Consider the following 13572-nt stretch of genomic DNA (forward strand, 5'->3'; position numbering starts at 1 on the left):
GGCAGAGGAGAGAGGGCAGAGGCAGAGGGCAGAGGCAGAGGGAAAAGGGCAAAGGACCGAGGGCAGAGGCAGAGGGCTGAGGACAGAGGACAGAGGGCAGAGGCAGAACCAGAGGGCAGAGGCACAGGCAGAGGCAGAGGACAGGGGCAGAGAACAGAGGGCCGAGGCAGAGGTAGAGGCAGATGGCAAAGGACAAAGGCAGAGGCAGAGAACAGAGGGAAGAGGCAGAAGCAGAGGCAGAGAGAAGAGGTGGAGGCAGAAGGCAGAGAGGAAAGGACAGAGGGCTGAGGCAGAGGCAGAGGCAGCAGAGGAAGAGGCAGCAGCAAGGCAGAGGCAGTAGAAGCAGAGGCTGAGGCAGAGGGCAGAGGCAGGGGTCAGAGGGGAAAGCACAGATGGCAGAGGCAGAGGAAGTGACAGAGGCAGAGGGCAAAGGGCAAAAGACAGAGGGCAGAGGCAGAGGGCAGAGGGCAAAGGACAGAGGGTGTGGCAGAGGCGGAAAGCAGAGGCAGGAGTCAAAGTGCAAAGGACAGAGGGCAGAGGCAGAGGCAGAGGGCAGAGGCGGAGGGCAGAGGCAGAGGGGGAGGCAGAGGGCAACAGGCAGAGGACAGAGGGCAGAGGCAATGGGCAAAGGACAGAGGGCAGAGGTAGAGGCAGAGGGCAGAGTCATAGGACACAGGGGAAAGGACAGATGGCTGAGGCAGAGGCAGAGGCTTCAGAGGCAGAGACAGCGGCAAAGGTAGAGGGCAAAGGACAGAGGGCAGAGGCAGATGGCACAGGGGAAAGGACAGATGACTGAGGCAGAGGCAGAGGCATCAGAGGCAGAGACAGCGGCAAAGGCAGAGGCGGCAAAAGCATAGGCAGAGGCAGAGGGCAAAGGACAGAAGGCAGAGGCAGAAGCAGAGGTAGAGGGCAGAGGCAGACGCAAAGGCAATGGCCGACTCAGAGGGCAAAGGGCAAAAGACAGAGGGCAGAGACAGAGGCAGAGGGCAAAGGGCAAAAGACAGAGGGCAGGGGCCGAGGCAGATGTAGAGGGTAGAGGCAGATGTAGACAGCAGTGGCAGGGGCAGATGGCAGAGGCAGAGGGACAGGCAGAGGGCAAAAGCAGAGGGCAGAGGGCAGAGGCAGAGGGCAGAGGCAGAGGCAGAGGGCAAAGGACAGATGGCTGTAGAAGAGGCAGAGGCAGCAGAAGCTGAGGTAGCTACAGAGGTAGAAGCGGCAGAAGCAGAGGCAGAGGGCAAAGGACAGAGGGCAGAAACAGAGGCAGAGGGCAGAAGCTGAGGCAGTGGCAGAGGCAAAGGACAGAGGGCAGACGCAGAGGCAGAGGTACAAGCAGTGGCAGAGGCAGAGAGCAAAGGGTAAAAGACAGAGGGCAGAGGCAGAGGGCAGAGAGCAAAGGACAGAGGGCTGAGGCAAAGGCAGACGTAGATGTAGATGGCAGATGCAGAGGGAAAAGGGCAAAAGACAAAGGGCAGAGGGAGAGGCAGAGGCAGAAACAGAGGCAGAGGACAGAGGCAGAGGGCAAAGGACAGAGGGCAGAGGCAGAGGGAAGAGGCAGAGGACAGAGGCAGAGGAGGGAGGGCAAAGGCAGAGGGCAGAGGCAGAGGGCAAAGGACAGAGGGCAGAGGCAGAGGACAGAGGCAGAGGAGAGAGGGCAGAGGCAGAGGGCAGAGGCAGAGGGAAAAGGGCAAAGGACCGAGGGCAGAGGCAGAGGGCTGAGGACAGAGGACAGAGGGCAGAGGCAGAACCAGAGGGCAGAGGCACAGGCAGAGGCAGAGGACAGGGGCAGAGAACAGAGGGCCGAGGCAGAGGTAGAGGCAGATGGCAAAGGACAAAGGCAGAGGCAGAGAACAGAGGGAAGAGGCAGAAGCAGAGGCAGAGAGAAGAGGTGGAGGCAGAAGGCAGAGAGGAAAGGACAGAGGGCTGAGGCAGAGGCAGAGGCAGCAGAGGAAGAGGCAGCAGCAAGGCAGAGGCAGTAGAAGCAGAGGCTGAGGCAGAGGGCAGAGGCAGGGGTCAGAGGGGAAAGCACAGATGGCAGAGGCAGAGGAAGTGACAGAGGCAGAGGGCAAAGGGCAAAAGACAGAGGGCAGAGGCAGAGGGCAGAGGGCAAAGGACAGAGGGTGTGGCAGAGGCAGAAAGCAGAGGCAGGAGTCAAAGTGCAAAGGACAGAGGGCAGAGGCAGAGGCAGAGGGCAGAGGCGGAGGGCAGAGGCAGAGGGGGAGGCAGAGGGCAACAGGCAGAGGACAGAGGGCAGAGGCAATGGGCAAAGGACAGAGGGCAGAGGTAGAGGCAGAGGGCAGAGTCATAGGACACAGGGGAAAGGACAGATGGCTGAGGCAGAGGCAGAGGCTTCAGAGGCAGAGACAGCGGCAAAGGTAGAGGGCAAAGGACAGAGGGCAGAGGCAGATGGCACAGGGGAAAGGACAGATGACTGAGGCAGAGGCAGAGGCATCAGAGGCAGAGACAGCGGCAAAGGCAGAGGCGGCAAAAGCATAGGCAGAGGCAGAGGGCAAAGGACAGAAGGCAGAGGCAGAAGCAGAGGTAGAGGGCAGAGGCAGACGCAAAGGCAATGGCCGACTCAGAGGGCAAAGGGCAAAAGACAGAGGGCAGAGACAGAGGCAGAGGGCAAAGGGCAAAAGACAGAGGGCAGGGGCCGAGGCAGATGTAGAGGGTAGAGGCAGATGTAGACAGCAGTGGCAGGGGCAGATGGCAGAGGCAGAGGGACAGGCAGAGGGCAAAAGCAGAGGGCAGAGGGCAGAGGCAGAGGGCAGAGGCAGAGGCAGAGGGCAAAGGACAGATGGCTGTAGAAGAGGCAGAGGCAGCAGAAGCTGAGGTAGCTACAGAGGTAGAAGCGGCAGAAGCAGAGGCAGAGGGCAAAGGACAGAGGGCAGAAACAGAGGCAGAGGGCAGAAGCTGAGGCAGTGGCAGAGGCAAAGGACAGAGGGCAGACGCAGAGGCAGAGGTACAAGCAGTGGCAGAGGCAGAGAGCAAAGGGTAAAAGACAGAGGGCAGAGGCAGAGGGCAGAGAGCAAAGGACAGAGGGCTGAGGCAAAGGCAGACGTAGATGTAGATGGCAGATGCAGAGGGAAAAGGGCAAAAGACAAAGGGCAGAGGGAGAGGCAGAGGCAGAAACAGAGGCAGAGGACAGAGGCAGAGGACAGAGGCAGAGGGCAAAGGACAGAGGGCAGAGGCAGAGGGAAGAGGCAGAGGACAGAGGCAGAGGAGGGAGGGCAAAGGCAGAGGGCAGAGGCAGAGGGCAAAGGACAGAGGGCAGAGGCAGAGGACAGAGGCAGAGGAGAGAGGGCAGAGGCAGAGGGCAGAGGCAGAGGGAAAAGGGCAAAGGACCGAGGGCAGAGGCAGAGGGCTGAGGACAGAGGACAGAGGGCAGAGGCAGAACCAGAGGGCAGAGGCACAGGCAGAGGCAGAGGACAGGGGCAGAGAACAGAGGGCCGAGGCAGAGGTAGAGGCAGATGGCAAAGGACAAAGGCAGAGGCAGAGAACAGAGGGAAGAGGCAGAAGCAGAGGCAGAGAGAAGAGGTGGAGGCAGAAGGCAGAGAGGAAAGGACAGAGGGCTGAGGCAGAGCCAGAGGCAGCAGAGGAAGAGGCAGCAGCAAGGCAGAGGCAGTAGAAGCAGAGGCTGAGGCAGAGGGCAGAGGCAGGGGTCAGAGGGGAAAGCACAGATGGCAGAGGCAGAGGAAGTGACAGAGGCAGAGGGCAAAGGGCAAAAGACAGAGGGCAGAGGCAGAGGGCAGAGGGCAAAGGACAGAGGGTGTGGCAGAGGCAGAAAGCAGAGGCAGGAGTCAAAGTGCAAAGGACAGAGGGCAGAGGCAGAGGCAGAGGGCAGAGGCGGAGGGCAGAGGCAGAGGGGGAGGCAGAGGGCAACAGGCAGAGGACAGAGGGCAGAGGCAATGGGCAAAGGACAGAGGGCAGAGGTAGAGGCAGAGGGCAGAGTCATAGGACACAGGGGAAAGGACAGATGGCTGAGGCAGAGGCAGAGGCTTCAGAGGCAGAGACAGCGGCAAAGGCAGAGGGCAAAGGACAGAGGGCAGAGGCAGATGGCACAGGGGAAAGGACAGATGACTGAGGCAGAGGCAGAGGCATTAGAGGCAGAGACAGCGGCAAAGGCAGAGGCGGCAAAAGCATAGGCAGAGGCAGAGGGCAAAGGACAGAGGGCAGAGGCAGAGGCAGAAGCAGAGGTAGAGGGCAGAGGCAGACGCAAAGGCAATGGCCGACTCAGAGGGCAAAGGGCAAAATACAGAGGGCAGAGACAGAGGCAGAGGGCAAAGGGCAAAAGACAGAGGGCAGGGGCAGAGGCAGATGTAGAGGGTAGAGGCAGATGTAGAGAGTAGGGGCAGAGGCAGATGGCAGAGGCAGAGGGACAGGCAGAGGGCAAAAGCAGAGGGCAGAGGACAGAGGCAGAGCCAGAGGGCAGAGGGCAAAGGATAGAGGGCTGAGGCAGAAGCAGAGGGATAGACAGAGGCAGAGGCAGATGGCAGAGGCAGAGGCAGTGGCAGAGGGAGACGCAGAGGGTAAATGCAGACGGCAGAGAGCCGAGGCAGCAGAAGCAGAGGCAGAGGGCAAAGGACAGAGGGCTGACGCAGAGGTGGCAGAGGCAGAGGCAGTGGCAGAGGCAGAGGCAGCAGAAGCAGAGACAGAGGGCAGACGGCAGAGGCAGAGGGCCAGGATAGATGGCAGATTCAGTGGCCGTGGTAGAAGGCAAAGGGCAAAAGACAGAGGGCAGAGGCAGAGGGCAAAGGGCAAAAGACAGAGGGCAGGGGCAGAGGCAGATGTAGAGGGTAGAGGCAGATGTAGACAGCAGCGGCAGGGGCAGATGGCAGAGGCAGAGGGACAGGCAGAGGGCAGAGGCAGAGGGCAGAGGCAGAGGCAGAGGGCAAAGGACAGATGGCTGTAGAAGAGGCAGAGGCAGCAGAGGCTGAGGTAGCTACAGAGGTAGAGGCGGCAGAAGCAGAGGCAGAGGGCAAAGGACAGAGGGCAGAAACAGAGGCAGAGGGCAGAAGCTGAGGCAGTGGCAGAGGGCAAAGGACAGAGGGCAGACGCAGAGGCAGAGGTACAAGCAGTGGCAGAGGCAGAGAGCAAAGGGTAAAAGACAGAGGGCAGAGGCAGAGGCAGAGAGCAAAGGGTAAAAGACAGAGGGCAGAGGCAGAGGGCAGAGAGCAAAGGACAGAGGGCTGAGGCAAAGGCAGACGTAGATGTAGATGGCAGATGCAGAGGGAAAAGGGCAAAAGACAGAGGGCAGAGGGAGAGGCAGAGGCAGAAACAGAGGCAGAGGCAGAGGACAGAGGGCAGAGGCAGAGGAGAGAGGGCATTGGCAGAGGGCAAAGGACAGAGGGCAGAGGCAGGGGGCAGAGGACAGAGGCAGAGGAGGGAGGGCAGAGGCAGAGGGCAGAGGCAGAGGGAAAAGGGCAAAGGACCAAGGGCAGAGGCAGAGGGCTGAGGGCAGAGGACAGAGGGCAGAGGCACAGGCAGAGGGAGAGGACAGGGGCAGAGAACAGAGGGAAGAGGCAGAGGTAGAGGCAGATGGCAAAGGACAAAGGCAGAGGTAGAGGCAGATGGCAAAGGACAAAGGCAGAGAACAGAGGGCAGAGGCAGAAGCAGAGGCAGAGGGCAGAGGTGGAGGCAGAAGGCAGAGAGGAAAGGACAGAGGGCTGAGGCAGAGGCAGAGGCGGCAGAGGAAGAGGCAGCAGCACGGCAGAGGCAGTAGAAGCAGAGGCTGAGGCAGAGGGCAGAGGCAGGGGTCAGAGGGGAAAGCACAGATGGCAGAGGCAGAGGAAGTGACAGAGGCAGAGGGCAAAGGGCAAAAGACAGAGGGCAGAGGCAGAGGGCAGAGGGCAAAGGACAGAGGGTGTGGCAGAGGCAGGAGTCAAAGTGCAAAGGGCAGAGGCAGAGTTAGAGGGCAGAGGCAGAGGGGGAGGCAGAGGGCAACAGGCAGAGGACAGAGGGCAGAGGGAATGGGCAAAGGACAGAGGGCGGAGATAGAGGCAGAGAGCAGAGTCAAAGGGCACAGGGGAAAGGAAAGATGGTTGAGGCAGTGGCAGAGGCATCAGAGGCAGAGACAGCGGCAAAGGCAGATGCAGCGGCAAAGGCAGATGCAGCAAAAGCATAGGCAGAGGCAGAGGGCAAAGGACAGAGGGCAGAGGCAGAGGCGACAGAGGCAGAAGCAGTGGTACAGGCAGAGGCAGATGGCACAGGGGAAAGGACAGATGACTGAGGCAGAGGCAGAGGCATCAGAGGCAGAGACAGTGGCAAAGGCAGAGGCGGCAAAAGCATAGGCATAGGCAGAGGGCAAAGTACAGAGGGCAGAGGCAGAAGCAGAGGTAGAGGGCAGAGGCAGGGGGCAAAGGACAGAGGGCAGAGGCAGACGCAAAGGCAATGGCCAACTCAGAGGGCAAAGAGCAAAAGACAGAGGGCAGAGACAGAGGCAGAAGGCAAAGGGCAAAAGACAGAGGGCAGGGGCAGAGGCAGATGTAGAGGGTAGAGGCAGATGTAGAGAGCAGGGGCAGAGGCAGGTGGCAGAGGCAGAGGGACAGGCAGAGGGCAAAGACAGAGAGCAGAGGGCAGAGGCAGAGGGCAAAGGACAGATGGCTGTAGAAGAGGCAGAGGCAGCAGAGGCTGAGGTAGCTACAGAGGTAGAGGCGGCAGAAGCAGAGGCAGAGGGCAAAGGACAGAGGGCAGAAACAGAGGCAGAGGGCAGAAGCTGAGGCAGTGGCAGAGGGCAAAGGACAGAGGGCAGACGCAGAGGCAGAGGTACAAGCAGTGGCAGAGGCAGAGAGCAAAGGGTAAAAGACAGAGGGCAGAGGCAGAGGGCAGAGAGCAAAGGACAGAGGGCTGAGGCAAAGGCAGACGTAGATGTAGATGGCAGATGCAGAGGGAAAAGGGCAAAAGACAGAGGGCAGAGGGAGAGGCAGAGGCAGAAACAGAGGCAGAGGCAGAGGCAGAGGACAGAAGGCAGAGGCAGAGGGCAGAGGGCAGAGGCAGAGGCAGAGGAGGGAGGGCAGAGGCAGAGGGCAGAGGCAGAGGGCAAAGGACAGAGGGCAGAGGCAGAGGGCAGAGGCAGAGGAGGGAGGGCAGAGGCAGAGGGCAGAGGCAGAGGGCAAAGGACAGAGGGCAGAGGCAGAGGAGACAGGGCAGAGGCAGAGGGCAAAGGACAGAGGGCAGAGGCAGAGGCAGAGGAGAGAGGGCAGAGGCAGAGGGCAAAGGACAGAGGGCAGAGGCAGAGGGCAGAGGCAGAGGAGGGAGGGCAGAGGCAGAGGGCAGAGGCAGAAGGCAAAGGACAGAGGGCAGAGGCAGAGGAGAGAGGGCAGAGGGAAAAGGGCAAAGGACAGAGGGCAGAGGCAGAGGGCAGAGGCAGAGGAGGGAGGGCAGAGGCAGAGGGCAGAGGCAGAGGGCAAAGGACAGAGGGCAGAGGCAGAGGAGGGAGGGCAGAGGCAGAGGGCAGAGGCAGAGGGCAAAGGACAGAGGGCAGAGGCAGAGGCAGAGGAGAGAGGCAGAGGCAGAGGGCAGAGGCAGAGGAAAGAGGGCAGAGGCAGAGGGCAGAGGCAGAGGGCAAAGGACAGAGGGCAGAGGCAGAGGAGAGAGGGCAGAGGCAGAGGGAAAAGGGCAAAGGACCGAGGGCAGAGGCTGAGGGCTGAGGTCAGAGGACAGAGGGCAGAGGCAGAACCAGAGGGCAGAGGCACAGGCAGGGGCAGAGAACAGAGGGCAGAGGCAGAGGTAGAGGCAGATGGCAAAGGACAAAGGCAGAGGCAGAGAACAGAGGGCAGAGGCAGAAGCAGAGGCAGAGGGCAGAGGCGGAGGCAGAAGGCAGAGAGGAAAGGACAGAGGGCTGAGGCAGAGGCAGAGGCGGCAGAGGAAGAGGCAGCAGCAAGGCAGAGGCAGTAGAAGCAGAGGCTGAGGCAGAGTGCAGAGGCAGGGGTCAGAGGGGAAAGCACAGATGGCAGAGGCAGAGGAAGTGACAGAGGCAGAGGGCAAAGGGCAAAAGACAGAGGGCAGAGGCAGAGGGCAGAGGGCAAAGGACAGAGGGCAGAGGCACAGCGGGAGGCAGAGGGCAACAGGCAGAGGACAGAGGGCAGAGGCAATGGGCAAAGGACAGAGGGCAGAGGTAGAGGCAGAGGGCAGAGTCATAGGCCACAGGGGAAAGGACAGATGGCTGAGGCAGAGGCAGAGGCATCAGAGGCAGAGACAGCGGCAAAGGCAGAGGCGGCAAAAGCATAGGCAGAGACAGAGGGCAAAGGACAGAGGGCAGAGGCAGAGGCGACAGAGGCAGAAGCAGTGGTACAGGCAGAGGCAGATGGCACAGGGGAAAGGACAGATGACTGAGGCAGAGGCAGAGGCATCAGAGGCAGAGACAGCGGCAAAGGCAGAGGCGGCAAAACCACAGGCAGAGGCAGAGGGCAAAGGACAGAGGGCAGAGGCAGAGGCAGAAGCAGAGGTAGAGGGCAGAGGCAGGGGGCAAAGGACAGAGGGCAGAGGCAGACGCAAAGGCAATGGCCGACTCAGAGGGCAAAGAGCAAAATACAGAGGGCAGAGACAGAGGCATAGGGCAAAGGGCAAAAGACAGAGGTCAGGGGCAGAGGCAGATGTAGAGGGTAGAGGCAGATGTAGAGAGCAGGGGCAGAGGCAGATGGCAGAGGCAGAGGGACAGGCAGAGGGCAAAAGCAGAGGGCAGAGGCAGAGGACAGAGGGCAGAGGGCAGAGGCAGAGGCAGAGGAGAGAGGGCAAAGGCAGAGGGCAGAGGCAGAGGACAGAGGCAGAGGAGGGAGGGCAGAGGCAGAGGGCAGAGGCAGAAGGAAAAGGACAGAGTACAGAGGACAGAGGCAGAGGAGAGAGGGTAGAGGCAGATGGCAGATGCAGAGGGAAAAGGGCAAAAGACAGAGGGCAGAGGGAGAGGCAGAGGCAGAAACAGAGGCAGAGGACAGAGGGCAGAGGCAGAGGGCAGAGGCAGAGGACAGAGGGCAGAGGCAGAGGAGAGGGGGCAGAGGCAGAGGGCAAAGGACAGAGGGCAGAGGCAGAGGACAGAGGCAGAAGAGCGAGGGCAGAGGCAGAGGGCAGAGGAAAAGGGCAAAGGACAGAGGGCAGAGGCAGAGGAGAGAGGGCAGAGGCAGAGGGAAAAGCGCAAAGGACCGAGGGCAGAGGCAGAGGGCTGAGGGCAGAGGAAAGAGGGCAGAGGCAGAATCAGAGGGCAGAGGCACAGGCAGAGGCAGAGGACAGGGGCAGAGAACAGAGGGCAGAGGCAGAGGTAGAGGCAGATGGCAAAGGACAAAAGCAGAGGCAGAGAACAGAGGGCAGAGGCAGAAGCAGAGGCAGAGGGCAGAGGCGGAGGCAGAAGGCAGAGAGGAAAGGACAGAGGGCTGAGGCAGAGGCAGAGGCCGCAGAGGAAAAGGCAGCAGCAAGGCAGGCGCAGTAGAAGCAGAGGCTGAGGCAGAGGGCAGAGGCAGGGGTCAGAGTGGAAAGCACAGATGGCAGAGGCAGAGGAAGTGACAGAGGCAGAGGGCAAAGGGCAAAAGACAGAGGGCAGAGGCAGAGGGCAGAGGGCAAAGGACAGAGGCTGTGGCAGAGGCAGAAGGCAGAGGCAGGAGTCAAAGTGCAAAGGACAGAGGGCAGAGGCAGAGGGCAGAGGCGGAGGGCAGAGGCAGAGGGGGAGGCAGATGGCAACAGGCAGAGGACAGAGGGCAGAGGCAATGGGCAAAGGACCGAGGGCAGAGGTAGAGGCAGAGGGCAGAGTCATAGGGCACAGGGGAGAGGACAGATGGCTGAGGCAGAGGCATCAGAGGCAGAGACAGCAGCAAAGGCAGAGGCAGCAAAAGCATAGGCAGAGGCAGAGGGCAAAGGACAGAGGGCAGAGGCAGAGGCGACAGAGGCAGAAGCAGTGGTACAGGAAGAGGCAGATGGCACAGGGGAAAGGACAGATGACTGAGGCGGAGGCAGAGGCATCAGAGGCAGAGACAGCGGCAAAGGCAGAGGCGGCAAAAGCATAGGCAGAGGCAGAGGGCAGAGGCAGAGGCAAGAGCAGAGGTAGAGGGCAGAGGCAGGGGGCAATGGACAGAGGGCAGAGGTAGACGCAAAGGCAATGGCCGACTCAGAGGGCAAAGGGCAAAAGACAGAGGGCAGAGACAGCGGAAGAGGGCAAAGGACAAAAGACAGAGGGCAGGGGCAGAGGCAGATGTAGAGGGTAGAGGCAGATGGCAGGGGCAGAGGGACAGGCAGAGGACAAAAGCAGAGGGCAGAGGGCAGAGGGCATAGGCAGAGAGCAGAAGCAGAGGGCAAAGGACAGATGGCTGTAGAAGAGGCAGAGGCAGCAGAAGCTGAGGTAGCTACAGAGGTAGAGGCGGCAGAAGCAGAGGCAGAGGGCAAAGGACAGAGGGCAGAAATAGAGGCAGAGGGCAGAAGCTGAGACAGTGGCAGAGGACAAAGGACAGAGGGCAGACACAGAGGAAGAGATACAAGCAGTGGCAGAGGCAGAGAGCAAAGGGTAAAAGACAGAGGGCAGAGGCAGAGGGCAGAGAGCAAAGGACAGAGGGCTGAGGCAAAGGCAGACGTATATGTAGATGGCAGATGCACAGGGAAAAGGGCAAAAGACAGAGGGCAGAGGGAGAGGCAGAGGCAGAAACAGAGGCAGAGGCAGAGGACAGAGGGCAGAGGCAGAGGGCAGAGTGCAGAGGCAGAGGGCAAAGGACAGAAGGCAGAGGCAGAGGGCAAAGGATAGAGGGCAGAGGCAGGGGGCAGAGACAGAGGGCAAAGGACAGAGGGCAGAGGCAGAGGACAGAGGCAGAGGAGAGAGGGCAGAGGCAGAGGGAAAAGGGAAAAGGATCGAGGGCAGAGGCAGAGGGCTGAGGGCAGAAGACAGAGGACAGAGGCAGAACCAGAGGGCAGAGGCACAGGCAGAGGCAGAGGACAGGGGCAGAGAACAGAGGGCAGAGGCAGAGGTAGAGGCAGATGGCAAAGGACAAAGGCAGAGGCAGAGAACAGAGGGCAGAGGCAGAAGCAGAGGCAGAGGGCAGAGGCGGAGGCAGAAGGCAGAGAGGAAAGGACAGAGGGCTGAGGCAGAGGCGGCAGAGGAAGAGGCAGCAGCAAGGCAGAGGCAGTAGAAGCAGAGGCTGAGGCAGAGGGCAGAGGCAGGGGTCAGAGGGGAAAGCACAGATGGCAGAGGCAGAGGAAGTGACAGAGGCAGAGGGCAAAGTGCAAAAGACAGAGGGCAGAGGGCAAAGGACAGAGGGCTGAGGCAGAGGCAGAAGGCAGAAGCAGGAGTCAAAGTGCAAAGGACAAAGGACAGAGGCAGAGGCAGAGGGCAAAGGCGGAGGGCAGAGGCCGACCGGGAGGCAGAGGGCAACAGGCAGAGGACAGAGGGCAGAGGCAATGGGCAAAGGACAGAGGGCAGAGGTAGAGGCAGAGGGCAGAGTCATAGGGCACAGGGGAAAGGACAGATGGCTGAGGCAGAGGTAGAGACAGTGGCAAAGGCAGAGGCGGCAAAAGCGTAGGCAGAGACAGAGGGCAAAGGACAGAGGGCAGAGGCAGAGGCGACAGAGGCAGAAGCAGTGGTACAGGCAGAGGCAGATGGCACAGGGGAAAGGACAGATGACTGAGGCAGAGGCAGAGGCATCACAGGCAGAGACAGCGGCAAAGGCAGAGGCGGCAAAAGCATAGGCAGAGGCAGATGGCAAAGGACAGAGGGCAGAGGCAGAGGCAGAAGCAGAGGCAGGGGGCAAAAGACAGAGGGCAGAGGCAGACGCAAAGGCAATGGCCGACTCAGAGGGCAAAGGGCAAAAGACAGAGGGCAGAGACAGAGGCAGCGGGCAAAGGGCAAAAGACAGAGGGGAGAGGCAGGGGCAGAGGCTGAGGGACAGGCAGAGGGCAAAAGCAGAGGGCAGAGGCAGAGGCAGAGGCAGAGAAACAGGCAGAGGGCAAAAGCAGAGGGCAGAGGCAGATGGCAGAGGCAGAGGGACAGGCAGAGGGCAAAAGCAGAGGACAGAGGCAGAGGACAGAGGGCAGAGGCAGAGGGCAGAGGGCAGAGGCAGAGGAGAGAGGGCAGAGGCAGAGGGCAAAGGACAGAGGGCAGAGGCAGAGGGCAGAGGCAGAGGACAGAGGCAGAGGAGGGAGGCCAGAGGCAGAGGGCAGAAGTAGAAGCAGAGGCAGAGGGCAGAGGCGGAGGCAGAGGCAAAGGAGAGAGGGCAGAGGCAGAGGGCAAAGGACAGAGGGCAGAGGGCAGAGGCAGAGGACAGAGGGCAGAGGCAGAGGAGAGGGGGCAGAGGCAGAGGGCAAAGGACAGAGGGCAGAGGCAGAGGACAGAGGCAGAAGAGCGAGGGCAGAGGCAGAGGGCAGAGGAAAAGGGCAAAGGACAGAGGGCAGAGGCAGAGGAGAGAGGGCAGAGGCAGAGGGAAAAGCGCAAAGGACCGAGGGCAGAGGCAGAGGGCTGAGGGCAGAGGAAAGAGGGCAGAGGCAGAATCAGAGGGCAGAGGCACAGGCAGAGGCAGAGGACAGGGGCAGAGAACAGAGGGCAGAGGCAGAGGTAGAGGCAGATGGCAAAGGACAAAAGCAGAGGCAGAGAACAGAGGGCAGAGGCAGAAGCAGAGGCAGAGGGCAGAGGCGGAGGCAGAAGGCAGAGAGGAAAGGACAGAGGGCTGAGGCAGAGGCAGAGGCCGCAGAGGAAAAGGCAGCAGCAAGGCAGGCGCAGTAGAAGCAGAGGCTGAGGCAGAGGGCAGAGGCAGGGGTCAGAGTGGAAAGCACAGATGGCAGAGGCAGAGGAAGTGACAGAGGCAGAGGGCAAAGGGCAAAAGACAGAGGGCAGAGGCAGAGGGCAGAGGGCAAAGGACAGAGGCTGTGGCAGAGGCAGAAGGCAGAGGCAGGAGTCAAAGTGCAAAGGACAGAGGGCAGAGGCAGAGGGCAGAGGCGGAGGGCAGAGGCAGAGGGGGAGGCAGAGGGCAACAGGCAGAGGACAGAGGGCAGAGGCAATGGGCAAAGGACCGAGGGCAGAGGTAGAGGCAGAGGGCAGAGTCATAGGGCACAGGGGAGAGGACAGATGGCTGAGGCAGAGGCATCAGAGGCAGAGACAGCAGCAAAGGCAGAGGCAGCAAAAGCATAGGCAGAGGCAGAGGGCAAAGGACAGAGGGCAGAGGCAGAGGCGACAGAGGCAGAAGCAGTGGTACAGGCAGAGGCAGATGGCACAGGGGAAAGGACAGATGACTGAGGCGGAGGCAGAGGCATCAGAGGCAGAGACAGCGGCAAAGGCAGAGGCGGCAAAAGCATAGGCAGAGGCAGAGGGCAGAGGCAGAGGCAAGAGCAGAGGTAGAGGGCAGAGGCAGGGGGCAATGGACAGAGGGCAGAGGTAGACGCAAAGGCAATGGCCGACTCAGAGGGCAAAGGGCAAAAGACAGAGGGCAGAGACAGCGGAAGAGGGCAAAGGACAAAAGACAGAGGGCAGGGGCAGAGGCAGATGTAGAGGGTAGAGGCAGATGGCAGGGGCAGAGGGACAGGCAGAGGACAAAAGCAGAGGGCAGAGGGCAGAGGGCATAGGCAGAGAGCAGAAGCAGAGGGCAAAGGACAGATGGCTGTAGAAGAGGCAGA

This window comes from Acomys minous (assembly GCF_964271855.1).
Source record: "Acomys minous genome assembly, chromosome: 7".
NCBI classification, from domain to species: domain Eukaryota; kingdom Metazoa; phylum Chordata; class Mammalia; order Rodentia; family Muridae; genus Acomys; species Acomys minous.